The following is a 27,377-nucleotide window of genomic DNA, read 5'->3' on the forward strand; positions in this document are numbered from 1 at the left end:
CTACAAGATCAAACTAGTCAATCCTAATGGAAATCAACCCTGAATATTCATTGGAAGGTCTGATGCTGAAGCTGAAGCTCCAACATTTTGGCCACCTGATTCAAAAAGCCGACTCATTGGAAAAGACACTGATGCTGGGAAACATTTAAGCAAAAGGAGAAGGGGGCAGTAGAGGGTGAGATGGTTAGATAGCATCACCAACTCAATGGACATAAATTTGATCATGAACTCCAGGAGATAGTGGAAGACAGAGGAGTCTGGCGTGCTGTAGTCCATGGGATAGCAAAGAGTCAGACACAACTTAACAACTGAACAATAACAATAACAAACTATCAGAAAGAGAAATTAAGAAAACATCCCATTTATAATTGCATCAAAAATAATAAAATACCTAGAAATCAATCTAATCAAAGAAGTAAAAGAGTTGTATTCTGAAAACCATAAGACACTGATGAAAGAAACTGAAGATTGACAATTAAAAAAATATACCATGCTCATGGATTGAAATTATTAAAATTACTAAAATGACCATACCACTCAAGACAATCTACAGATTCAATGAAATCCCTATCAAAATATGAAAGCCATTTCTCACAAAACTAGGACAAATAATTCTAAAATTTGCATGAAAACACAAAAGACCCTGAATAGCCAAAGCAATCTGGGAAAAGAAGAACAAAGCTGGAGTTATCACAATCCTTGATTTCAAACTATGCTATAAAACTGCAATAATCAAAACAATATGACACCAGCACAAAACCAGACATAGATCAGTAAAACAGAATAGCGAGTCCAGAAATAAGCCTAAGTTTACATGGTCAGTACTCTACTACAAAGGAGGCAGGAATATACAATGGGGAAAAGACAGCCTCTTAATCAACAGTATGGGGAAATCTGGATAGCTGCATGCAAAAGAATCAAACCGGGCTAGTTTCTTACACACAAAAATAAACTCAAAATGGTTTACAGCCTTAAATGTAAGACCTGACCATAAAACTTCTAGAAGAAAACAGGAAATACATTCTTAGACACTAGTCATAGCAATATTTTGAGGGGATCTGTCTCCTCAGACAACTGAAACAAAAGCAAACATAAACAAATGGGACTACATAAAACTGAAAAACTTTGCACAGTGAAGCAAACTGTCAACACACCAAAAAGACAACCTGCCAAAAAGGAGAAAATATTTGAAACGTTGTGACCAATAAGGGGTTAATATCTAAAATATATAAATAGCTCAAACAACTCAATATCAAAAAGCAAACCACACAATTTAAAAATGGGCAGAAGATCTGAATAGATATTTTCCCAAAGAAGATACAAAGATGACCAACAGGCACATGAAAAGATGCTCGATATTGCTAGTCTGCCAAGAAATGCAAATCAAATCCACAATGAGATAACACCACACACCTGTCAGAATGGTTATCATCAAAAAGACCACAAATAACAAATGTTGACAAGGATGTGGAGAATAGGGAACCCTCATGCACACTTGGTGGGTAAAATGGTGCAGTCACTGTGGTAAACAGCACAGAAGCTCCTTAAAAAATTAAAATATAACTTCCATATGATCCAGCAGTTCCCTTTCTGCATGTTTAATCCAAAGATAAAAAAGACATGCACACCCCAATGTTCATAGCAGCATTACTCACATTACCCAAGACATGGAAACAACCCAAGTGTCCATCAACAAATGAATGGACAGAGTGTACACACACACACACACACACACTCACATATCACAATGGAATACTACTCAGCCAGAAAAAAGAACAAAATTTTGACATTTGCAACAACATGGATAGACCTAGAAGATATTATGCTAAGTGAAATAGGTCAGACAGAGAAAGACAAATAATGTATATTATCACATATTTAGAATCTAAAAAGTAAAACAAACTAGCAGAAAAGCAACAGACTCACAGATAAAGGAAACAAACTAGTGGTTACCAGTGGGAGAGGGAAGGAGAGGGAATAGGATAAGGGTAGAGGATTAAGAAGTAGAGACTACCATGTACAAAATAATAAAATAGGGGAAACAGCATCAATAAGGGTGGTTTCTATGAAGACCTACAAGACCTTTTAGAACACCCCAAAAAGATGTCTTTTTCATTATAGGGGACTAGAATGCAAAAGTAGGAAGTCAACAAACACCTGGAGTAACAGGCAAATTTGGACTTGGAATACGGAATGAAGCAGGGCAAAGACTACTAGAGTTTTGCCAAGAAAATGCACTGGTCATAACAAACACCCTCTTCCAACAACACAAGAGAAGACTCTATACATGGACATCACCAGATGGTCAACACCGAAATCAGATTGATTATATTCTCTGCAGCCAAAGATGGAGAAGCTCTATACAGTCAGCAAAAACAAGACCAGGAGCTGACTGTGGCTCAGACCATGAACTCCTTATTGCCAAATTCAGACTTAAATTGAAGTAGGGAAAACCACTAGACCATTCAGGTATGACCTAAATCAAATCCCTTATGATTATACAGTGGCAGTGAGAAATAGATTTAAAGGCCTAGATCTGATAGATAGAGTGCCTGATGAACTATGGAATGAGGTTCGTGACATTGTACAGGAGACAGGGATCAAGACCATTCCCATAGAAAAGAAATGCAAAAAAGCAAAATGGCTGTCTGGGGAGGCCTTACAAATAGCTGTGAAAAGAAGAGAAGCAAAAAGCAAAGGAGAAAAGGAAAGATATAAGCATCTGAATGCAGAGTTCCAAAGAATAGCAAGAAGAGATAAGAAAGCCTTCTTCAGTGATCAATGCCAAGAAATAGAGGAAAACAACAGAATGGGAAAGACTAGGGATCTCTTCAAGAAAATCAGAGATACCAAAGGAACATTTCATGCAAAGATGAGCTCGATAAAGGACAGAAATGGTAGGGACCTAACAGAAGCAGTAGATATTAAGAAGAGATGGCAAGAATACACAGAAGAACTGTACAAAAAAGATCTTCACGACCCAGATAATCACAATGGTGTGATCACTGACCTAGAGCCAGACATCCTGGAATGTGAAGTCAAGTGGGCCTTAGAAAGCATCACTATGAACAAAGCTAGTGGAGGTGATGGAATTCCAGTTGAGCTATTCCAAATCCTGAAAGATGATGCTGTGAAAGTGCTGCACTCAATATGCCAGCAAATATGGAAAACTCAGCAGTGGCCACAGGACTGGAAAAGGGCAGTTTTCATCCCAACCCCAAAGAAAGGCAATGCCAAAGAATGCTCAAACTACCACACAATTGCACTCATCTCACACGCTAGGAAAGTAATGCTCAAAATTCTCTAAGCCAGGCTTCAGCAATATGTGAACCGTGAACTTCCAGATGTTCAAGCTGGTTTTAGAAAAGGCAGAGGAACCAGAGATCAAATTGCCAACATCCGCTGGATCATGGAAAAAGCAAGAGAGTTCCAGAAAAACATCTATTTCTGCTTTATTGACTATGCCAAAGCCTTTGACTGTGTGGATCACAATCAACTGTGGAAAATTCTGAAAGAGGTGGGAATACCAGACCACCTGACCTGCCTCTTGAGAAACCTATATGCAGGTCAGGAAGCAACAGTTAGAACTGGACATGGAACAACAGACTGGTTCCAAATAGGAAAAGGAGTACGTCAAGGCTGTATATTGTCACCCTGCTCATTTAACTTCTACGCAGAGTACATCATGAGAAACGCTGGACTGGAAGAAGCACAAGCTGGAATCAAGATTGCCGGGAGAAATATCAATAACCTCAGATATGCAGATGACACCACCCTTATGGCAGAAAGTGAAGAGGAACTCAAAAGTCTCTTGATGAAGGTGAAAGAGGAGAGTGAAAAAGTTGGCTTAAAGCTCAACATTCAGAAAACGAAGATCATGGCACCCGGTCCCATCACTTCATGGGAAATAGATGGGGAAACAGTGGAAACAGTGTCCGACTTTATTTTGGGGGGCTCCAAAATCACTGCGGATGGTGACTGCAGCCATGAAATTAAAAGACGCTTACTCCTTGGAAGGAAAGTTATAATCAACCTAGATAGCATATTCAAAAGCAGAGACATTACTTTGCCAACAAAGGTTCGTCTAGTCAAGGCTATGGTTTTTCCTGTGGTCATGTATGGATGTGAGAGTTGGACTGTGAAGAAGGCTGAGTGCCGAAGAATTGATGCTTTTGAACTGTGGTGTTGGAGAAGGCTCTTGAGAGTCCCTTGGACTGCAAGGAGATCCAACCAGTCCCTTCTGAAGGAGATCAGCCCTGGGATTTCTTTGGAAGGAATGATGCTAAAGCTGAAACTCCAGTACCTTGGCCACCTCATGCAAAGAGTTGACTCATTGGAAAAGACTCTGATGCTGGGAGGGATTGGGGGCAGGAGGAGAAGGGGATGACAGAGGATGAGATGGCTGGATGGCATCACTGACTCGATGGACGTGAGTCTGAGTGAACTCTGGGGTTGGTGATGGACAGGGAGGCCTGGCATGCTGCGATTCATGGGGTTGCAAAGAGTCGGACGTGACTGAGAGACTGATCTGATCTGATCTTGGTGCAGCGAATCCGACTCTCATTTTTTAATATACATGGAGAGAACAGGGGCAAAATCTCAAAACCCGGGACTCATTGAAAGCCTGCATCACATAGGACCCTAAGCAAAGACCACAGAGCAAATGCCAAGATACAGATCCCAGCTCTACTACTTCCTAGCTATGGACCCTTGGGAAAATTACTGAACCTGATAGCATTGCACTGTTCATCAAAATCAAGTTACACTGATTTATTCATTAGATTGATATTATTCATCATTTGCCCCTCCAAACTTGTTCTCCACCCTTCACACCCTAATCTGTGCCTGAGGAGGCTGACTTGTAAAGCTTACATCAATGGGCACCCTTGCCTTCTGGCTTCTAGTTGGGCTCCATCAGTAAGATGGAGGAAACTGGAGGAAACTAGAGCATGGGAAAACATAAAACATGTGAATTTATTCTCCCTGAGGCATCAATAGTTGCACTCCTCTACTTAAGGCAGTAGACCCTGTTGGGTAGCCCTCCTTGGCAGCCATGGTTGGCAGAGAGTTCACTCTGATAGATGTGGGTCTCAAGAGTTTCTGGTAGCTATTTCCAGCTCAAGCACAGGAGTAGCAACTGATTCCCTAAACCTGCGCACACCTTTTTTAATCATCTCGTTATCAATCTTCCCTTAACTTCCCCATCTGTGCCATCTGACTCTGACAGATACACTGACTTTTCTCTACTTCCTGTTATGTGGGAGGATTGCAGCCAAGGTTCTCTTGCCTTCCTTAGATCAATTCCAAGCTCAAAGCAACAGAGAGCAGCATCTACATTATACCTGTCTTCACTCTCCCTTCAATGTTCCCTTTGCCCTGAGCAGCAGTGGCTGATTCTCCAGACTCAGCCCAGCAACTGATTTCAAATAAACCCCAGAAGCCAGGATGATGGGAAAACAACATTTGAAGTAAAATTCTCCAAAATCTTCAGCTTGGGTGTCATGAGGGTCAGGGATGGAGTGAGGGCTAGTAAGAGCCTCAAATTTCCAGCAATGTGTACACAGAATGAATATGAGGGTCAGGGAAGTTCAATAACTTGCTCAGAATCACATGGCTAGTAAATGAAAGCACACCAGAGTTGAATCACAGAACTGGCCAACTCTAAAGTCACATAGGCCTCATGGTGGGCTGGGATTAAAGGACTCAGAGGACATCTACCAAATATTCATTTCAGAAAGTGAAGTCGCTCAGTCGTTTCTGACTCTTTGAGACCCCGTGGACTATAGCCTACCAGGCTCCTCCATCCATGGGATTCTCCAGGTAAGAATACTGGAGTGGGTTGCCATTTCCTTCTCCAGGAGATCTTCCCAAGACAGGGATCAAATCTGGGTCTCCCGCATTCATTTCAGGGGACTCAACTATTTTGTAAACCATGACAACACTTTTTTAGTTAGGATGTTTTCAGCAGAAAACCCAGGTAAAGTCTGAGGTGAGGCAGCTGCAGCATGGGGGCGCTTGTGGCTCAATGTCAGGGGCTGTCTGGGTTCTACCTTTGGGTGCTTCTTCTGGCTTCCTTCCTTGTGGTCAGAAGAAATAGTCACCAAGGACCAAATCCTCACAGAGCAACATTCAGAGCAGAAAAGAAACTTCGCAGTTGTGACCCTTCTTGGAGGGAGAAAATCTTCTGAAGTTTGGCAAGAGGCGTCCTCTTATATCTCACTGGCCAGTGTTGGACTTGATGCCCACTCCTGAGCCACTCACTGGCACACTAGGATTGGCTTGGATTCATTCATTCTCTCCCTGGAGCTAGAAAGGGCCCCACTATCTCTGAGGCATATGGCCACCCAATACCTTAGAAAACTGGGGGTCTTTGGCAGGGAAGGGATGGAGTGTTGTTGATGGACATATAACACTGTTACTACATCACTACCTTCTTCCAAAGAGGTCCCAGTTACTTGCCTTAATTCCCCTGGACTTTGTGTACTCTTGATATCTGAGATGTGAGTTCTCAGACAGAACAGAAAAAGCCGTCCAATGCATTTCTCATAACTAACAGTGATGAGTCAACTATGTAATGAAGCAACAATGAAACTAAATGAAAGGGACAAGAAAAAAATTATAATCAAACATGAATTTTTTTAAGAAGCTATAGTAAAGCAGGCAGAACACAAGCTACTGGAAGGGCTGCTGCTGCTGCTAAGTCGCTTCAGTAGTGTCCGACTCTGTGCGACCCCATAGACGGCAGCCCACCAGGCTCCTCCATCCATGGGATTTTCCAGGCAAGAGTACTGGAATGGGGTGCCATTGCCTTCTCCGACTGGAAGGGCCAAGAGGCGCTAAACCCAATGAAGAGCTGAAATTCCCACATAAATCTATGCAGACTCTATGTCTACAGGACAGACATGGGAGAAAAACACTTCTCAGGATCCATATAGTCTGTCCAGGTGTGGTCTGCTCATTATAAGCCAGATAGAAAATGTGAACATATAAAAAGCAAGAAAAACATGAAGCTATTTTATATTATAGTTATATTCAATTAAATTCAATAAGCGCTAAGCATCTACTAAGCCCTTCAATATTTCAAGTAATATGCAGGAGCACCAAGTATGAATCAGTAAGGTTTCTGCCTTCAAGGAGCTTATGATGAATAAATCACAGACTTACAGATAAAATTCGCGTTAAGCAAATTGGTTTCCTCAATTGACTTGCGGTGAATTTAATATGGCTAAATGACTTTGGGGAATTGATCTTCAACCAATTGATCTGCTGCCCATGTGAGCAACTAACTTGGGAATGTCATAAGTGGTATGAAAAGAATACAAATTAGCTGCTTTGGGAGCTGAACAGTGGGAGCAAAGAATTTCTAAAGGGACAGTTGAATGGATCTTGAGGCATGAGTAGGAGTTTAACAGATCTAGAGGGAACAGAAATTGTGTGACACGGAGTGTAGCGCCAGGCTTGTTTTCTAATATCAAATTCAAGGTTCAAGCAGACACTCTCCCCATGCTCCCTCACATTCACAAAACAAGTATTCTAGTTCCTACTGAATTTTCAGAAATGACTGTTGTAGTTGGCCAAAAACAAGGCCTGCCAAACTAACCCAGCCATCTTCTTTTCAATGCTTCCATGAGACCCACTGTTTGCTGCCCTGTTTGCCAACCTAGACCCGGCCTATCTGCTCCCACCCCCAACGAAGTCAAGAGAACACGGCTGGCAATCACAGACACTTGAGATGTTCTTCAGACTATCAACCCCTGCCCAGGCCAATCAAAGGCCATAAAATTGTAAAATCGAATTATTCCCTCACTTCCCCAGTTTGAGGAAAGCCCTCTTGAGCCACATCTGGGATTCCTCTTCCCAGTTGTTCCGGTCATAAAACAATTATCTGTTTCTCCTTTAAAGAGAAATAGTCCACTCTTAAAGTTATTCAAATAAAGTTTGCTCTCTGTGGCCTTTTATCAGAGGAGGTACACGGCAACCAAATTTGCTAGCCAGATTTCTGAATATCTGACAGTCCATCATGTCACTCAAGTGCATCATTTTTTTCCTAAATGCTTTTTTTTTTCTCTTCCTGTTTCTCTCTGCATTGGAGCCTCCACCCATGAAATTGAAAGATTTCTAGTAGAAATTCCTTTGTTGCATCAGCTTTGGAAATATGGATTATAGTATTCTGTGAAAAACATTTATTACCCTGAACTGTGACTCAGACATTGTTGCATTTCTGGGGTTATAGATTTTCTTTCAGCTAAACCAAGGCTCTAAGTCACAGTGACAGTTGTAATGTGTGTAATACCACAGTACCAGATTCTATTACACACATATTTTTGCTAGAGGTTTACGATGTTAAAAATATTTCTTCTTTTTTCCAATACCTTTCTGTACCTGTTGTGTAAATATATTAGAACCTATAACACCAAAGTCAATTTCCAGATGAAATGTGCACAACAACAGCAGTTTGTCCTTTAAAGAAAAAAAAAGAGTGAGGGGAACGCTGCATACAAGCTAATGATATTCAAGTACAATATTGAATTGTAATAAAAGATGAATGAGAAAAAGTGTGTGTCATTGTGAGGGATGGAGAAGGTTACAGAAAGCTGAGGCCATGAAAGGATTTATCATGGTTGTTGCTGCAGGCATTGTGTTGAAAAATCTGCAGACCTATTTGCAAGTGTATTTTATGGGAAAATAGAGCAGTCTACTGAGGGAAGAATTTCTAAAGATTATCTTTTATACAAGATTAAGATAAAACTTAAGAAATATGTGAGAGAAATCTCAACCAGTTCTCGAGGGAGTGGGAACTTCAAATTCATCAGTAGGTCCTAACAATTGCATAAATGCAGGAAGAGGTCTTGCTGAAGTGCCATTGGTACTGTAATTTTTCAAGGTAAGTGAAAACAGGCACACGTGGAGAAATGAAGTGGACTTAATTACACACCCACTTGCAAAGCTGTAATCCTTTAGAGAGTCATGCCAACAAATCCTTCCACTTTTCTTTAGAATCCAAATTTTATTTAACATACACAACAGTTCTCCTGGGTATTTAACCATATTTCTCTTTCTCCTAGAAGAATCCAGTGTGACTAATTCTTTTATGGGGGAAAAAGTCTGATGGCAGTTGACTTAAATCATCTAAGGCAGAGAGTAAAAATATAGCAAAACCAGAGATATTTTAAATGCCTTCTTTTGACTAAGTTTTAACTTCTTACACTTTTCTATCTTCTGTTTAATAACACAATACAAAATTAACTGAGTTTCACTTGATCTTCTATATTTATGTAGAAGTGGTGAAAGATAAGATGCTCTAAAGGAGACAGAATGAGAACTAGAAGACAGATCAGCCCAGTTAGCTCCATACCGCTCCGTGAGAGATGACGTCCACCTCAGAATTTGTTCTCCTCAGTGACAGAAACAGCAATTATGATGCTGTCCAATTTCAGTTCACTCAGTGATTACTGAAAGAAAATTTTGAGAATGTACCATTGGTACATTAGTTTTGGGTTTTTGGCAGGGAGGGGTGGAGGACATTGGAATCTAGTATCTCACTATCTTGTTTCAAATTTAAGTCTAGAATTTAGTAAAAAGAAAAATATTTAAATTTCTGTAATAACAATCTAGTGTCATAAAAATATTTGTACCCTTTGATCTAGTCATTCTACTTCTGTGAATCTCTTCACAGAAAATGAACCAACATGCAAAGACTCAAGCTCATATATTTATTAATATATGCAAGGCTATTTCCAATACAAAAGGAGGAAGTAACTCTTTTAGTTACCAACTCAATAGCCAAATTCATCTTGTTAGCTCCTCAGTAGTTTGCTTAGGTGGCAGTGGCCAAATGCCAGAGGGAAATCATAATTAGTCCAAGAACCGGCATGAGACCCAGTTCTGAAGAAGCAGATGTAACAGAAAGTATCCTTAGAGGGATTTCCAAAATAGAATTACTAAATCAAAGGCATAAATATTGTTAAAGCTCTTAAAACTTGGCAAAGTTTTCCTCTTCTCCCCCCCTTCCCCACCCCAAAAAGGCACATATTTTTAAAAATCCCTTTTCTATTTGCCCCCTTGTTTCTGGCATTGGTTTCAAGTATGTAGGGACATTAACCTACTGTGGTTTGGAACCATGACAGCCATCCTGAAACTTTTACAGAAAATCCTGATGAACCAAGGAGATACCAATTTAGCACCCGGATTAACCCTGCTGCTGCTGAGTCACTTCAGTCGTGTCCAACTCTGTGCGACCCCATAGACGCAGCCCACCAGGATGCCCCGTCCCTGGGATTCTCCAGGCAAGAACACTGGAGTGGGTTGCCATTTCTTTCTCCAATGCATGAAAGTGAAAAGTGAAAGTGAAGTCGCTCAGTCATGTCTGACCCTCAGCGACCCCATGGGCTGCAGCCTTCCAGGCTCCTCCATCCATGGGATTTTCCTAGGACCACCTATGGTCAGACTGCATTTCAAATCACTCTAAATGAAATGCTTCTGTGTAAGAAGATATACCAGCTTTTCAAAATGATGCTTATGCAGCTTTTTTACAAGATGGGAAAGTTGATGATATAACACTAAGTAAATGAATAGCAGGTTACAAATCTGAATGCCTAACACACTATCAGCCAAATATACATAGAAGAAACTGGAAATAAACAACACAAAATGTTAAGAATATTAGTCTCTGAATGATGGCATCATAAGCCATTTACCTCTCTGCTTCTTTGTGTTTTTCTATGTTTTCCAAATTTTATACAATCAGTATACAGTCATCACTTGGTACCCTCGGTCCTAGTCTTGGCTCCAGGACCTTGGTGGAAGCCAGCATCTGCAGATGCTCAAGTTCCTTATATAAAATGATTTAGTACTTATATTGCATCTACTATCAGAAGACAGAAAGTCAAACAGAAAAGATTCCTGTGAGTTGAGAGAATTAAATTGACAAATTATATACAAACTCAAAAATAATATCCAGGGTAAATACGGCCAAGCATCATTTTCTAGCCTAAGGGCATACATTCTGAACATGTTCAAAGCCCTCATTTACTTTGTAAAAGAGAAGGAGGAAAAATTTTTTAATTAAGTACAATCCCTGATAATCAAATTATCTAATATCAGCAGTAATAGAACTATCACAAATTTTTCTTTTAGAAAAATAAAACAGATTTTATTGATTTTACAAAGGTAACTCTTATTCTTTGTCAAACATAACAAAGCAAGAACCTCAAGCAAAACAGAATATATTGTAGAAGTGAAAGCTTCCCACCACACCTGTCTTTGAATGTAATCACTGAAATTAAAAGATACTTGCTCCTTGGAAGAAAAGCTACAACAGACAAACCTAGACAGCATGCTGAAAAGCAGAGGTATCATTTAGCCAACAAAGGTCCATAGTTTTTCCAGTAGTTGTGTATGGATGTGAGAGTTGGACCATAAAGACGGATGAGCACCGAAGAACTGATGCTTTCAAACTGCGGTGCTGGAGAACACTCTTGAGAGTCCCTTGGATAGCAAGGAAATCAAACCAGTCAGTTCTAAAGGAAATCAACCATGAATATTCACTGGAAGGACTGATGCTAAAGCTGAGGCTCCCATACTTCGGCCACCTGATGCAAACAGCCAACTCAATGGAAAAGACCCTGATGCTGGGAAAGATTGAGGGCAGGAAGATAAAGTGATGACAGAGGATGAGATGGTTGGATGGCATCATCAACTCAATGGACATGAGTTTGAGCAAACTCTGGGAGACAGTGAAGGACAGGAAGCCTGGTGTGCTACAGTCCATGGCGTTGCAAACAGTCGGACACGGCTTAGCAACTAAACAACTGCCACTGTTAACAGTTCAGTGTGCATTTTCTCAAACATTCTGCTAGGACATACGCAAACTTTTTTAAACAAACATGAGCTGTTACTATGTAAGCTTTTACAAAAGTTGCCCTTTTTTCTCCTTGGCATTATGTTGTGGACATTTTTCTCTGTCTGTATATAAGATGACCTCATTCTTTGTAATGGCAGCATGGTGTTCTATTGAGTGGGAGTACCACAATTTATTTAATGGACATTATGATTGTTTAGAATTTTTTTCTGCTACTGAGCTTTGAAGGAGTCTATCAATAATACTCTGCTCTGCATTTATCTACTGTATTTCAGAATAACTGAAAGATAAAGACACAGGTTTCAGATATAGAAATATCATTTTCATTACTGAGTAAGCAAATCTAAAGAACGTGGCTTAGCTGTGAGAATCTAATGCATTTACTAATAAGATACCCACAGCCACCATAATCTAACTTAAACCCAAAACTGCCAGTTGCCCCACAGATCAAAAGGAGATGAGAGCTCATGCAGCTCAATTCCAGAAAAATAAATGACCCAATCCAAAAATGGGCCAAAGAACTAAACAGACATTTCTCCAAAGAAGACATACAGATGTCCAACAAACACATGAAAAGATGCTCAACATCACTCATTAACAGGGAAATGCAAATTAAAACCACAATGAGGTACCATCTCACGCCGGTCAGAATGGCTGCTATCAAAAAGTCTACAAGCGATAAATGCTGGAGAGGGTGCAGAGAAAAGGGAACCCTCTTACACTGTTGGTGGGAATGCAAACTAGTACAGCCACTATGGAGAACAGTGTGGAGATTCTTTAAAAAACTGGAAATAGAACTGCCATATGACCCAGCAATCCCACTGCTGGACATACACACAGAGGAAACCAGAATTGAAAGAGACATATGTACCCCAATGTTCATTGCAGCACTGTTTACAATAGCCAGGACATGGAAGCAACCAAGATTTCCATTGGCAGACAAATGGATAAGAAAGCTGTGGTACATATATACAATGGAATATTATTCAGCTATTAAAATGAATGCATTTGAATCAGTTCTAATGAGGTGGATGAAACTGGAGCCTATTATACAGAGTGAAGTAAGTCAGAAAGAAAAATACCAATACAGTATATTAACGCATATATATGGAATTTAGAAAGATGGTTAACAATGACCCTGTATGTGAGACAGCAAAAGAGACACAGATGTAAAGAACAGACTTTTGGACTCTGTGGGAGAAGGCGAGGGTGGGATGATTTGAGAGAATAGCATTGAAACATGTATATTATCATATGTGAAATAGATCGCCAGTCCACGTTTGATGTACGAGACATGGTGCTCAGGGCCAGAGCACTGGGATGACCCTGAGGGATGGGATGGGGAGGGAGATGGGAGGGGGGTTCAGGATGGAGAACACATGTACACCCATGGCTGATTCATGTCAATGTATGGCAAAAAAAAAAAAAAAACACTGCAATATTATAAAGTAATTAGCCTCCAATTAAAATATATTAATTAACTTTTTTTAAAAAGAGATGAGACTACAACCTCGCTGAAGGTGGCTGGATTCAAGCAAGGGGAGAGGGAGGAAGGGGACAAACAGAAATGCTCAGCATTTTGTACCAAACACACAAATAAAAACCTTCACTCCTTCACAGGGTTGACATAAGTGAGGACATGGGGCAAAAGGCCAGGAATACTAGGCTGGGAAAGTTCCCTCTACATGTAAACATGAAGCCAGGTGACAGGTTGCCTCTGCTCTCACTGTCCCAAGCTATTAAAATGACAGTGACTATCTTTCTACATATAAATTTGTGCTATTATTTGAGTTTTGATGTAGGATAAATTCCTAGATTTCTAGATTAAAAGTGGGTCTATTCCCAATCAAAAAATGGGCCAAAGAACTAAACAGACATTTCTCCACAGAAGATATACAGATGGCTAACAAACACATGAAAAGATGCTCAACATCACTCATTATCAGAGAAATGCAAATCAAAACCACAATGAGGTACCATTTCACACCAGTCAGAATGGCTGCGATCCAAAAGTCTACAAGCAATAAATGCTGGAGAGGGTGTGGAGAAAAGGGAACCCTCTTACACTGTTGGTGGGAATGCAAACTAGTACAGCCACTACGGATAACAGTGTGGAGATTCCTTAAAAAACTGGAAATAGAACTGCCTTATGATCCAGCAATTCCACTGCTGGGCATACACACTGAGGAAACCAGAATTGAAAGAGACACGTGTACCCCAATGTTCATCGCAGCACTGTTTATAATAGCCAGGATATGGAAGCAACCTAGATGTCCATCAGCAGATGAATGGATAAGAAAGCTGTGGTACATATACACAATGGAGTATTACTCAGCCATTAAAAAGAATACATTTGAATCAGTTCTAATGAGGTGGATGAAACTGGAGCCTATTATACAGAGTGAAGTAAGTCAGAAAGAAAAACACCAATACAGTATACTAACACATATATGGAATTTAGAAAGATGGTAACGACAACCCTGTATGCGAGACAGCAAAAGAGACACAGATGTATAGAACACTCTTTTGGACTCTGGGTGCAGGGGATGATTTGGGAGAATGGCATTGAAACATGTATAATATCATACAAGAAATGAATCGCCAGTCCAGGTTCGATGCAGGATACAGGATGCTTGGGGCTGGTGCACTGGGATGACCCAGAGGGATGGTACGGGGAGGGAGGTGGGAGGGGGGTTCTGGATTGGGAACACATGTACACCCGTGGCAGATTCATGTTGATGTATGGCAAAACCAATACAATATTGTAAAGTAATTAGCCTCTAATTAAAATAAATAAATATAAAATTTTTTAAAAAGTGGGTCTATTTAAAATCTAGAAAAGTATTCCAAAATCCTCTCCAAAGGGGGGAATCAATTCACACTCCCACCAACAGAGTATGAGTGTTTATTTTGCCCCTCCTAGCCAACTACCCTCAGTATTTTTAAATTTATCTATGTATTCTATAACAGATTGTTGTCATTTTCATGCCTTTGGCTACAATGAAGTTGAACACTTTTTCATAAAATGTACTGGGCACTCATGTTTGTTCTTCCGTGGCTGCTACTCAGGAATGCGCACTTGTTTTTCTAGCACTGATATTCTCTTGGATTGCACTTTTCACCCTCTCTTGCCCAGTCTTCTTGCAAACAACAGTACAGATTTATGAAATGTCCAGATGGCATTATAGGTAGTACCTCCATGAATGAATTTAGGTTTTCCCGGAAATATAAGCCAAGCAATATTCTTTGGCTTCGATAAAACTACATTCTAGTGAAGTTATTTAAATGATATGGACAGGAATCTTATATTAAATGCCCAAGTATTACTGGGAATTAAGAGGTCACATTTGAGGTATAGCTCTGTCATTTAATAATCTGGGTTACCTGGGGTAATCCACTAAACTTGTCTAAATTTTAGAGGCTTCTTCTATCAGATGGCAGTAGAATGAAAATAACTAGGTCTTTTTTTAGCAGCAGAACCCTGTGTACAAAAATGTACAAAGGCAAAAGTCAGAATGGCTCTGTGCAAAGCCAAAATGGGAGACCCCTAAACCCTAACTACATGGCCTCCAGCCTGTCCCCTGTGGTAGCCCCTGATATATTCCCCATGGAATTCGTACAACGCCAGCAGGCCCAGCTCAAAATATCCCTAGGACAGGCTTCAGAATCTGTGGGGCTCACATCAAATGAAAATGTGGCCTGGAGGTCCAGTGGTTAAGACTCTGAACTCCCAATGCAGGGGCCACGAGTTTGACCCTGGTCAGGAAACTAAGATTCCACATGCACACAGTATGGCCAGAAAGAAAGAAATGTGAGGCCCTTTGTTTAACAATTATTAAGAATTCCAATGCCCACACAGGTCCATCTAATCAAAGCTATAGTGTTTCCAGTAGTCATGTATGGATGTGACAGTTTGACCATAAAGAAGGCTGAGCGCCAAAGAATTGATACTTTTGAACTGTGGTGTTAGAAGACTCTTGAGAGTCCCTTGGACTGCAAGGAGATCAAACAAGTCAATCCTAAAGGAAATCAATCCTGAATATTCATTGGAAGGACTGATGTGGAAGCTCCAATACTTTGGCCACCTGATGCAAAGGGATGACTTATTGGAAAAGACCCTGATGGCTGGGAAAGATTGAAGGCAGGAGAAGAAGGGGACAACAGAGAATGAGATGGTTGGATGGCATCACTGACTCAGTGGACATGAGTTTGAGCAAGCTCCGGAAGATGGTGAAGGACAGGAAAGCCTGGCATGCTGCAATCTATGGGGTCGCAAAGAGGTGGACATGACTGAACAACAAAGAATTTCAATATGCTTACAGCAGAGCATTAAACTAAGTGCATCGTGCAACCTTGTACTACTACATGGGAAGCTGGGCTGAGTATCACCACTGCTGGGCCTAAAGGTGCATTGGGCCCAGACTCTGTGGAGCAGCAATGCCCAAGGCATGTCAGGTATGGGCACGAATGAGGGGAAGTTAAGTGGACCCCAGCATCAGAAGGGACTGAACTGTAGGAAACCTGGGTCCTGGCTTGTTAGGGAGTTAAGTAAACTATCCTGTCCAAGTCACACTGTTGTTTCATCATCCAGGAGCCTTCGGTCAATCTCCTTAAAACGGACTCCAGTTATGCTTCGTACTTTTTTTTCTAATAATTATTTCTTTACTTAATTTTTGGCTGTGCTGTCTTTGTTGCTATATGGGCTTCACTCTAGTTGCTAAGAGCAGGGTCTACTCTTTACTTGCAGTGCATGGACTTCTCATGGCGATGGCCTCTATTGTTGCAGAGCACAGGCTCTAGGTGAATTAATGGAACAGTGTTTTTTAGAATTATATTTGTGAATATATCTTTCAGAATTTGTTAGGTAATCACTAGGCCCAAAGAATGATCCACACAGGCTATTATAGCAAATGACTTCACTGTTAGTGAACAAAGATGTAACTGGCATTATTGTGGATAAACTTTCGCTTATATTTTAGATTAGTTCTTTAGAACAGATCCCCAGAAGTAAGAATACTGGGTCAAAGGTTTTTTGGGTTTTTTTTAATGTAAGGCTTTTAACATTGGGTTGGCCAAGACGTTTGTTCAGGGTTTTCCGTATGATGTTATATGAAACCCTGAAGGAAATCTTTGGCCAATTCAATATATACTTTCTATCTGCTTTCCAAAAAGGTTTTTATCACTTAGCACTTCACCAATGTATGAAGAAACTGCTTCATCTGTACCACAGCAGTACAGGATATCCTCATTCCATCATCGTTCCAGTTTGATATGTGAAAATGGTGTTACGTGTATTAAATTTGGTTGCTTTTAAGTTATCAGCAAGGTTGAACATTTTAAAAGGCTTATTTGCCATTTGTAGATCTTTGATCAATTGTCTTTGTCCTTGAATGTGTTCTTAATTTTTCATTACTGACTTCTAAGAGCTTTGTATGCATTCAAGATAATAAGCCTTTGTCACTCTATTTATTGCAAATGTTTTCTCCAGAAAATGTTATTTTATATATCTCCAAATTTTAATTAAACACCAACTATCCATTCCATTGGTCCTTTCCTTTGTGATCAAGAAATTATATCCAGTTCCTATATTCATTATATAATGCTATACCTATCACAAAGTTATAGGACAGATCTTTTCAACTGTATTTAATTTTATTAATTTCAATAATAGTCATTTGTCAAATATTATCTATATTTAACTTAATTTTTACATCTCCAGATGTCTTTTTGAAGTAAATTAGCAAATTATAACAAAATTTTTCTATGCTATTTTGCATCTCAGTTGTACTTTTTAAATGGAATTTGCTTTAGAAGAATGAAAAGATGGGGTTTCCCTGGTGGCTCAGTGATAAAGAATTCTCCTGCCAATGCAGGAGACACGGGTTCAATCCCTGAAGTAGGATCCCACATGCCACAGAGCAGCTAAGCCCGTGTACCACAATTACTGAGCTTGCACTCTAGAGCCACAAAGGTGCCATAACTACTGAAGCCTACATTCCTAGAGCCCCTGCTCTACAAGAGAAGCTACTGCAATGAGAAGCCCCTGTACCACAACTAGAGAAAAGTCCATGCAGCAATGAAGATCCGGCACAGCCAAAAATTAAATAATTTAAAAAAAAAAAGCGATGTCACAGACTGGGAGAAATATTTGCAAGATAAACTAATGAAGGACTTATATTCAAAATATATGAAGAACCCTTAAAACTGAGCAATAAGAAAACAAACAACCCAATTTAAACATGAGCGAAAGATGTGAGCAGACACCACACCAAAGAAGATATACAAATGGCAAATAAACATATGAAAAATGCTTAACATTATATTTTTGGGGGGAATTGCAAATTAAAACAAAATACCACAACATGCCTATTCAGTTCAGTTCAGTCACTCAGTTGTGTCCAACTCTGCGACCCCATGGACTGCAGCACACCAGGCTTCCCTGTCCATCACCAATTTCCAGAGCTTGCTCAAATTCATGTCCATTGAGTTGGTGATGCCATCCAACCATCTCATCCTCTGTCGTCCCCTTCTCCACCTGCCTTCAATCTTTTCCAGCATCAGGGTCTTTTCTAGTGAGTCAGTTTTTCGTATCAGGTGGCCAAAGTATTGGAATTTCAGCTTCAGCATCAGTCCTTCCAATGAATATTCAGGACTGATTTCCTTTAGAATTGACTGGTTGGATCCCCTTGCAGTCCAAGGGACTCTCAAGAGTCTTCTCCAGCACCACAGTTCAAAAGAATTAATTCATCGGCGCTCAGTTTTCTTTATAACTCTCACATCCATACATGACTACTGGAAAAACCATAGCTTTGACTAGATGAACCTCTGTGAGCAAAGTAATGTCTCTGCTTTTTAATATGCTGTCTAGGTTGGTCACAGCTTCTCTTCCAAGGAGCAAGCATCTTTTAATTTCATGGCTGCAGTCACCATCTGCAGTGAGTTTGGAGCCCAAGAAAAGAAAGTCTGTCACTGTTTCCATTGTTTCCCCATCTATTTCCCATGAAGTGATGTGACCAGATACCATTATCTTTGTGTTTTGAATATTGACTTTTAAGCCAGCTTTTTCCACTCTCCTCTTTCACTTTCAACAAGAGGCTCTTTAGTTTCTCCTTGCTTTCTGCCATAACAGTGGTGTCATCTGCATGACTGAGGTTATTGATATTTCTCCCTCCAAACTTGATTCCAGCTTGTGCATCATCCAGCCTGGCATTTCACATGATGTACTCTACATATAAGCAGTGACTCTACAAATAGGCAGGGTGACAATATACAGCCTTGATGTACTCCTTTCTCAATCTGAACCAGTCTCTTGTTCCATGTCCAGTTCTAACTGTTGCTTCTTGATCTGCATATGGATTTCTCAGGAGGCGGGTCAGGTGGTCTGCTATTCCCATCTCTTCAAGAATTTTCTACAGCTTGTTGTGATGCACACAGTCAAAGGCTTTGGCATAGTCAATAAAGTAGATGTTTTTCTGGAATTTTCTTGCTTTTTCTATGATCCAATGGACATTGGCAATTTGATCTCTGGTTCCTCTGCCTTTTTCTAAATCTAGCTTGAACATCTGGAAGTTCTTGGTTCACATACTATTGAAGCCTGGCTTGGAGAATTTTGACCATTACTCTGCTAGTGTGTGAGACGAGTGCTATTGTGCAGTAGTTTGAATATTCTTTGGCATTGCTTTTCTTTGGGATTGGAATGAAAGCTGACCTTTTCCAGTCCTGTGGCCACTGCTGAGCCACAGGGTCAGGAAAATCCTGGAGGAGGAAATGGCAACCCACTCCAGTATTCTTGCCTGGGAAATCCCATGGACAGAGGAACCTGGAGGGCTATAGTCCAGGGGGTCGCAAAAGAGTTGGAACCTGGAGGACTATAGTCCAAATTTTCCACATTTGCTGGCAATTGAGTGCAGCACTTTCACAGCATCATCTTTTAGGATTTGAAACAGCTCAGCTGCAATTCCATCCCCTCCTCTAGTTTCTTCCCCAGTGATGCTTCCTAATGCCCACTTGACTTCACATTCCAGGATGTCTGGCTCTAGGTGAGTTATCACACTATCATAATATAGCATATTATATTATGTAATATATACTATACAGCACGTTATACCTATATACATTTTATAGTATAACATATATATAACATATTGTATTATATAATAAATTACACAATATAACCATAATAACAGACCCGTTAGAATGGCAAAACTCCAAAATACTGACAACACCAAATGCTAACAAGCAAGTGGAGCAACAAGAAGTCTCATTCACTGCTTGTGGGAATATAAAATGGAATAGCTATTTGGAAGACATCTTGGCAGTTTCTTACAAAGTAAACACAGTCTTACTGTATGATCCATCAATCATGCTCCTAGGTATTTTCCCAAATGAGTTGAAAACTTACATTTACAGGAAACTACACAAAAATGCTGCATTAGATTTATTGATAATTACCCCAAAATTGGGAGAAATAAGATGTCTTTCAATAGGTAATGTCTGGGGAAAAAGTATACTGAACAGATAAACAAGGGCAAAGACCTAAGGTGGGAATGGCATGCTTTGTCAAAGGACCAGAGGCTAAAGTGGTGGGAAAACGTAAGTTAAAGGAAGTGAGATCAGAGAGACAGCTAGGACCGAGCCACTTAGGCCTGGGTAGGGACTTTGGACTCTAAGAGTGATGGATGGGCGGCCATTGGAGGGTTGAGCAGTATTGTGTTATGACTGGTTTACATTTTAACTGGATCACTTGGGTAGCTCTGTTGTAAATAATGTACAATTCCTGCCTCCTCCTGTGAATGCTTGTGATGTTGTGATTTACAATAAAAAATGTTCATTTAGTCTCTGTCCAACTCCTGGCACAGGAATTCCAAGGTTTTTGTGATAAGAAAGATAACAGTATCTTTTTTTTTTTTTACTTACAACAAGGTCCTTTCAACAATATATCAGTTTATGTTAACAACAGGAATTTGGGGAAACCCCTAAGTAACCTAAGGATGGAAACTAGTTGCCAAGGGAACCAACCTTAATTAGAGGGTTGGAACTTTCAGGCCTCCCCTCCCCCACCACACCCCAACCTCCAGGAAGAGGCTAGAGATTGAACTCCAACACCAACAATCAATGACTTAATCAATCATTGTTCCCAAAGGTACAGGGTTCAGCAAACTTCTGGGTAGACACATGGTGATGCAAGGAGAGGGCTCACTAAGAGACAGCATGGAAACTCTGCACCCATTCCCCACACTTTACCCTGTGTTTTTCTTCCATCTGGCTGTTCCTGAGTTATGTTGTTGTTTAGTCACCAAGTTGTATCCAACTCTTTTGCGACCCCCCCTGGTCTATAGCCCTCCAGGTTCCTCTGTCCATGGGATTTCCCAGGCAAGAATACTGGAGTGGGTTGCCATTTCCTCCTCCAGGGGATTTTCCTGACCCAGGGATCGAACCCACGTCTCCTGCATTGGCAGGCAGATTCTTTACCACTGAGCCCCAGAGAAGCCCCCCCCTGAGTTATACTCTTTTATAATCAATCAGTAATCTAGTAAATAAATATTTCCTTGAGTTCTGTGAACCTCTCTAGCAAATTAATTGAAATAGGGTGGTGGGAACCTTCAATTTATGGCCAGTCAGGCAGAAGCACAGGTGATAACCTGGATTTGGGGTTGGCATTTGGCAGGGGAGTGGGGGTGTCCTGTGGAACTGAGCTCTTAACCTGTGGCATCTAATTCTAGCTCCAGGTAGATAGCATCAAAATTGAGTTAAATTGTAGGACAACCAGGTAGTGTCACAAAATTGCTTGATATATGGCAAGTCCACCCATCTGGTGTCAGACAGGCTGTGGGTTTGGTAGTGTTGTAGGAGTAAAGGAGAAACACTCAAGGGGAAGTTTTTAGCTTTTCCTCACAAGGCCCTAGGATAATTCTCTCCTCTCAAGTGTGGCCTGGATCTAATGACTTGCTTCTGACTTGATTCTTGCACCATACTGCAAAAATCATGTCATTTCCAAGATTAGGTTACAAAAGACTGTGCATTTCTTCTTACTGTCTCTCACTTGCTCTCCCCTTCAGAGCGCTCTCTGAGGCGAAGTGTGCTGCCAGGTTGGGATTAGCCCTATAGGGGCCCATGTGACAAAGACTGACATTTCTAGCAAATAGCCAGTGAGGACATGAATCCTTCTAACAGCCATGTGAGTGAACTTGGCTGTGGATCTTCCCCCAGTGCAGTCTTGGGTTTTTCTGTTTGTTTTGTGGTGTGGGGCGGCAGGGGGTGTTTATTTGTTTTTTTGGCTGCACCTGGGCTTCCCTCATAGCTCAGTCGGTAAATCATCTGCCTGCAGTGCAGGAGACCCAGGTTCGATTCCTGGGTCAGGAAGATCGTCTACAGAAGGAAATGGCAACCCACTCCAGTATTCTTGCCTGGAGAATCCCATGGACAGATGAGCCTGGCGGGTTACAGTCCTAGGGTCACAAGAGTCAGACACGACTGAGCGACTAAACCACCACCACCAGGTCTTAGCTGCAGCTCCCAGGATCTTGTAGTGGTGGCATGTGGGATCTAGTTCCCTCACCAGAGGTTGAACGTGGGCCCTCTGCACTGGGAGCAAGAGTTCTAGCCTCTGGACCACCAGGGAAGTCTCCCCACCATGCAGTTTTTAAATGACTGCAGCTCCTTCGGTGCCTTGATCACAGCCTTAAGAGAGACTTTTAGTCAGAGGACATAGCTAAACCATGCCTGGATTCCTGACCTCAGAAACAGTGAGATACTACTTGTCATATTAAGCCTCTAGATTTGGGGTAACTTGTCATGCAGCAATGGACAACCAATATAGAGGGCAAGTTTGAGACCCAGAAGAGCAGGTTTGTAGGACATAGAAATGGTCCATCCATCCTAGTAATAATGGTGATTTGGACTAGCACATAGCAGTGGCCGTGGTGAGAAGCAGTTGAATGGAAGATAATTTCTGTAAAGTGCCTGGCACTTAGCAGACACTGAACAACTGTTCATACCATTTATATTCCTTGGTAAGAATTACTCTAAGCAAAGACTAGAATTTCTGGAGGAGACTAAATTGATTGATCATGTTTGGGAGATGCCATGATATGCTAATAGATAATATGGCAGAGTCTCAAAAAATATCTATTTACTTGTTACAGGTTCAACTGTGTCCCTCCATAAAAGGTAGACACAATTCAATCCCAAATATCTCATAATGAGTCCTTATTTGGAAATAGGGTCCTTGCAGACGTAATTGGTCATTATGGGGGTCATATGTGGGCCCCTAATCTACTTTATCTGGTATCCTTATAAGATGACAGTCATGTAAAGACAGACAGAGCAAAAAAGCCATGAGAAGATGGAGTCAGAGACTGGAGTTATACTGCCACAAGCCAAGGAACACCAAGGTTCAACGGTCACCCCCAGAAGCTAGGAAGAGGCAAGGAAGTATTCTCCCCCAAAAAACTGTAGATGGAACATGACACAGCCAACATTTTGATTCTGGACATCTAGCCTTCTGGACTGAGAGAATAAATTTCCATTGTTTGAAGCCACTTGCTTTGCTACTTTGTTATAGAGGCGCTATGAACCGATACAATATCTATAAATGAATGGACTTCCTTATTCACCACCACTTCACTAGGTCGGAAAACGCTGGAGTCAACCATTAAATGTCATTCTTTAGCACCAACACAGCCCCATATTCACAAAAATGGTTAGGAAACACTTGGTACTTGGTGGCAATGATGGCGATTTACTCTCTTTTGTTGTTTCCAATACACATTCCGTGCTGAATACACCAGAAATCCTCCCAATTAATGCTAATGGGTGACCAGCCTCTGGTTCCCTCCATGGGAAATGAGGCCACAAAGAGGAAGTTATCAGTAAGGGATTTATGTTTTAGTAGCATGTTTAATTATGATACAACCACGACTGTCTCTTGCACAGGAATTTAGCATTCAAGATTTACAGCTCTTAGCACAATTTTTGCCTTTGTTGTCTCAAAGAGCCATGCCACTGTTTTACTGGACTAGCAACCTTTTTTCTATTGTGTCAGGCTGCCCCCTACTGTTTTGGTCTAATAATCTCATCCTGGCTGATATCGTTTTGAGTTGGTTTTCAAAACGTGTATTTTCTGCCAAGGTCTGTAAACCTGCCCACTCTCATGCCTCAAAGCACACAGAACATTGGACTGGTGGGCGTGTGGGAAGGTGGGAAGGGGGTTTATTTTTCTTTTAATAAAACCACTGAAGAACCACACACACACACACACAATATATATATATATATATATATATATATATATATATATATATGATATATATATGTTTGTTTCAAAACACTTCGTCTGACCAGCTTAAGCTTGCAAGGGAAATTAAGTTTCCAAAATCAGAGCAGATCAGATTCTTTTCTTTCTTATTTCTTGAGGGCGGCAAACATCTTCAAGAGATATCCTTTCTTTTCATGATACGACAGCCTGGAAATTTTTTTTGAGAGAGAGAAGCTGATGAAACTTTAACTAATCCAACCAGCCAGAGGAAAACAATATTACAAAAGGGGCCTCAAAGGAAAGGTGGGATTTCTTTTCCGCTTCAAAGGCGATGATGTGCAATGCTGTGAGAAGGCAGCCTACTTGTGGGGGGCACTCAGAGTGCCGCAGACACTCAAGCCCATCCTCTTCTCTGTGGGCCTCCCCAGCCAGCCCACTGCTCAGCATATGGACAGGGCCAACCCTCAGCCAGGAAGAAAAGTGACAGACTCATATGTATCCCACGGGATATATCCATAAGGAAATAAAGAGGGAACCCGAAATCAGTGTTTGGGCTTTAAAACACAGATCTATTCTCAAGGTATTGGAGGTGGATGTTGAGGGAGAGGGGAGGATCCGAAAGCAAAGGATAATAACTGGGAACAAACCCTGTGCTGATGGTTTTAAAATAAATAAAAGGTATTGCAAAGCAGCTTCCCTGATTCCTGATCTTTTTCCTTTCTCTTCCTCAACCCGCTTTAGTGGTACCCAGCCCTCCCTCCAGGGCTTTCCATGGATGAGTGGCTAACATGATCCTCAGAGCTGTGCTTCTGTGAGACCACAGGCAGCCGCCTTCTACAGATTGGTGGTATTTTGGCCTCCACAGGAATCCTATAACTGCCTCTCAGCAGTCTGGTTTCCTGTGATCCTGGCCACTACTGAGGCTTTGTTCATTCCCCGCTGCTTGCGCACACCTTCACTCTCTCTGCAGCTGTCTTGTACCCTCCCCTGTCTGGACTAGAAGCCTCTGGCAGGGTTGGGGAAGGGGCATCCTTTTGCTCTGCTGGCACCAATAGGCACTACTGGCCCAGGCCTGGGACAGTGCTATCTCCCAGGGCTTGCAAAGGACAGTAAGGGCTGGCGGGTGAGGTAGGGCTGAGGGCAGGGGCGGCTGTCACTGGAGAGCATTTATTATTGCAGTGTGCCAGCTAAACCCATAACCTATTCCATAAAAGTTTTTTTTTTTAATCTCGCATGATCTGAGAGAATAGCCCAGCTGCTATCTTTGGCTTGCCTCCATTTCTTACTCCCATTCATAAAATCTTTAAAGAAGGCCATGTGCTGCTTCCTCACAGAGCAGATCAAGTTGTGCTCCATTCTGGAATGAACTAAATGTCTACGCAGGTGGCTAGAGAGGCCATGCACAGTCTGGCTGTCCTAACTCTCCCTACCTAGCCATCCTCCACTGTCAACCAATAAATCATATGCTCAGCCTCTCTGGAGACCCAGCCAGGGCAGGAGCTGGGGGATCACAAATGCTCACTAAGTTTCTGACACTTGTGGGATGAGCATTCACAGCAGTCTAAGAGACTCATGGCTGATAGCAATTTATGTTTTGCCGAGGCTCAAATTCAAACATTAAATCCCATGACACTAGTATTTGGGAGCTAGTCATTAATAAGAGAGCCTAGCTAGCTTTGTCAGTAACCTTAAAAACATTATCATGCTTTTCTTAATTTTCCAGGAACTGTACAAATTGCTTGCTATACATCATTTCATTGAACCATGATTATCCCCATTTTATAGATGAGAAAACTAAGATTCCCAAAAGTTAAGAAATTTTCTCCAGCTCGTAGTCAGTGAGATTGAGTAAGACCATAGAGCTAGTACATGTGACTGAGTAGATCACATAGCTCAGTAGTGTGATGTGAGCTAGTTCATGTGACTGAGATCCAAGAGTAAGGGTGAGTCGGAAAGATCACAGGCTAGCTGGTGAAGAGTTGGACTCCAGATCTGTCTTACTCTGAAACTCAAGTAGTTACCCATCTGAGTTCTGCCTCCTCTACCATTCTCTCCTGACTTTGGGCATGTGGCAATGAAAAAGACGTCACAGAATTTTATTACCATGTGGAAAATGACCCTAGGTACTGGAAACAAACACCTTTAGTGAGCACTGAAAAGATTATGTGATTGTGGTTTAAGAATACACAAGGATTACACTTGGCTCTGAATAGAAATACAAATCTGGAAAAGGCCAGGAGTCTGGTTTAAAACAACTGTACTTTCATGAATTTGAGAATTTTTAAAGATGAGGGTGCCAAGGGTTTTTATATACACAGAGAGAGAAACAGAGGTCAAAATATTATATACATATTAGTATCTATATATATGGATATCAGTATACAGATAAGACATATTTCTGGCTCTCAAAAATATAATAGCATCAGCATAGCATGAGAAAGAAAAATGAAAGCTCAATTATGCAGTGATGATTGTGCACTAAAGGCGTTCGGGACTAAAGTGCATTGAAAAAACAAAAAAGAAGTGCATTGAAGCCTTTGGAGCACGTGCCTGAAAAAGAAAATGTGAGTGAAGCCTTCAAATATGAACACAGTTTAGGTGGCTGGAAGGGAAAGGAACAGCTTTCAGGTGGATGAAACAAACTAAAACAAAACTAAGAGGAAAAAATGAGCATAACACACATGGGAAATTTTAATCAAGATTGTAAGCTCCCTGGGGGCAGGAAGGTGTCTTAGTTTTTTCACAGTTCTAGCTCCAGAGACTAGCACATGATGGACACTCAGAAATTATTAGTTGATGAAAGAAGAGGGGAAAGAAAACAAAGAGAGGAGCAAGAGAGAGAACTCAAATGAAAAAGGACAGAGAGACAGAGTAGAAACGTCTGACCACAAAAGAAGGTGTGTGTTGGAAGTAGAGAGGAACAAGGTTGGTACGGTTGGGTGGAACAGAGAGGGAAACGGCCTTGACCAAAGTCAGGACAAAGAGTCTGATTTAAAGAAATGGGCAACAGACCTAGAAAGCAAATTTATGGCTGTCAAAAGGGAAAGGGAGTGGAGGGAGGGATAGATTAGGAGTTTGAGATTAGCACATACACTCATATGTATAAAATAAAAACAAGGACCTACTAAATGGCACAGGGAATTCTACTTGATATTTTGTAATAACCTATAAAGGAAAAGAATCTGAAAAAGAATAGATAGGTAGATAGATATGTAAAAAAAAATTAAGCTGCTTAACTTCTCTGAAGCCTCAGTTTCTTCC

The 27,377-nt window shown here is 41.0% G+C and overlaps 1 long non-coding RNA gene across 4 annotated transcripts in view; it reads right to left on the reverse strand.

Annotated features, from left to right (window-relative positions):
• LOC139178224 (uncharacterized) overlaps positions 1–27,377 on the reverse strand; it is a 353,724-nt gene that overhangs the window by 278,045 nt on the left and 48,302 nt on the right. For 2 of the 4 annotated variants that reach the window (XR_011562655.1, XR_011562656.1), the window contains exon 2: positions 9,356–9,452. The exons of 1 other annotated variant lie outside the window; for it this stretch is intronic. This is a non-coding gene — a long non-coding RNA (uncharacterized lncRNA). Of the gene's footprint in view, positions 1–9,355; positions 10,004–27,377 lie in introns of those variants that run through there. One more of the 4 variants, XR_011562654.1, reaches the window with a different exon arrangement.

This window comes from Bos indicus, chromosome 21 (genome assembly GCF_029378745.1).
Source record: "Bos indicus isolate NIAB-ARS_2022 breed Sahiwal x Tharparkar chromosome 21, NIAB-ARS_B.indTharparkar_mat_pri_1.0, whole genome shotgun sequence".
NCBI lineage: Eukaryota > Metazoa > Chordata > Mammalia > Artiodactyla > Bovidae > Bos > Bos indicus.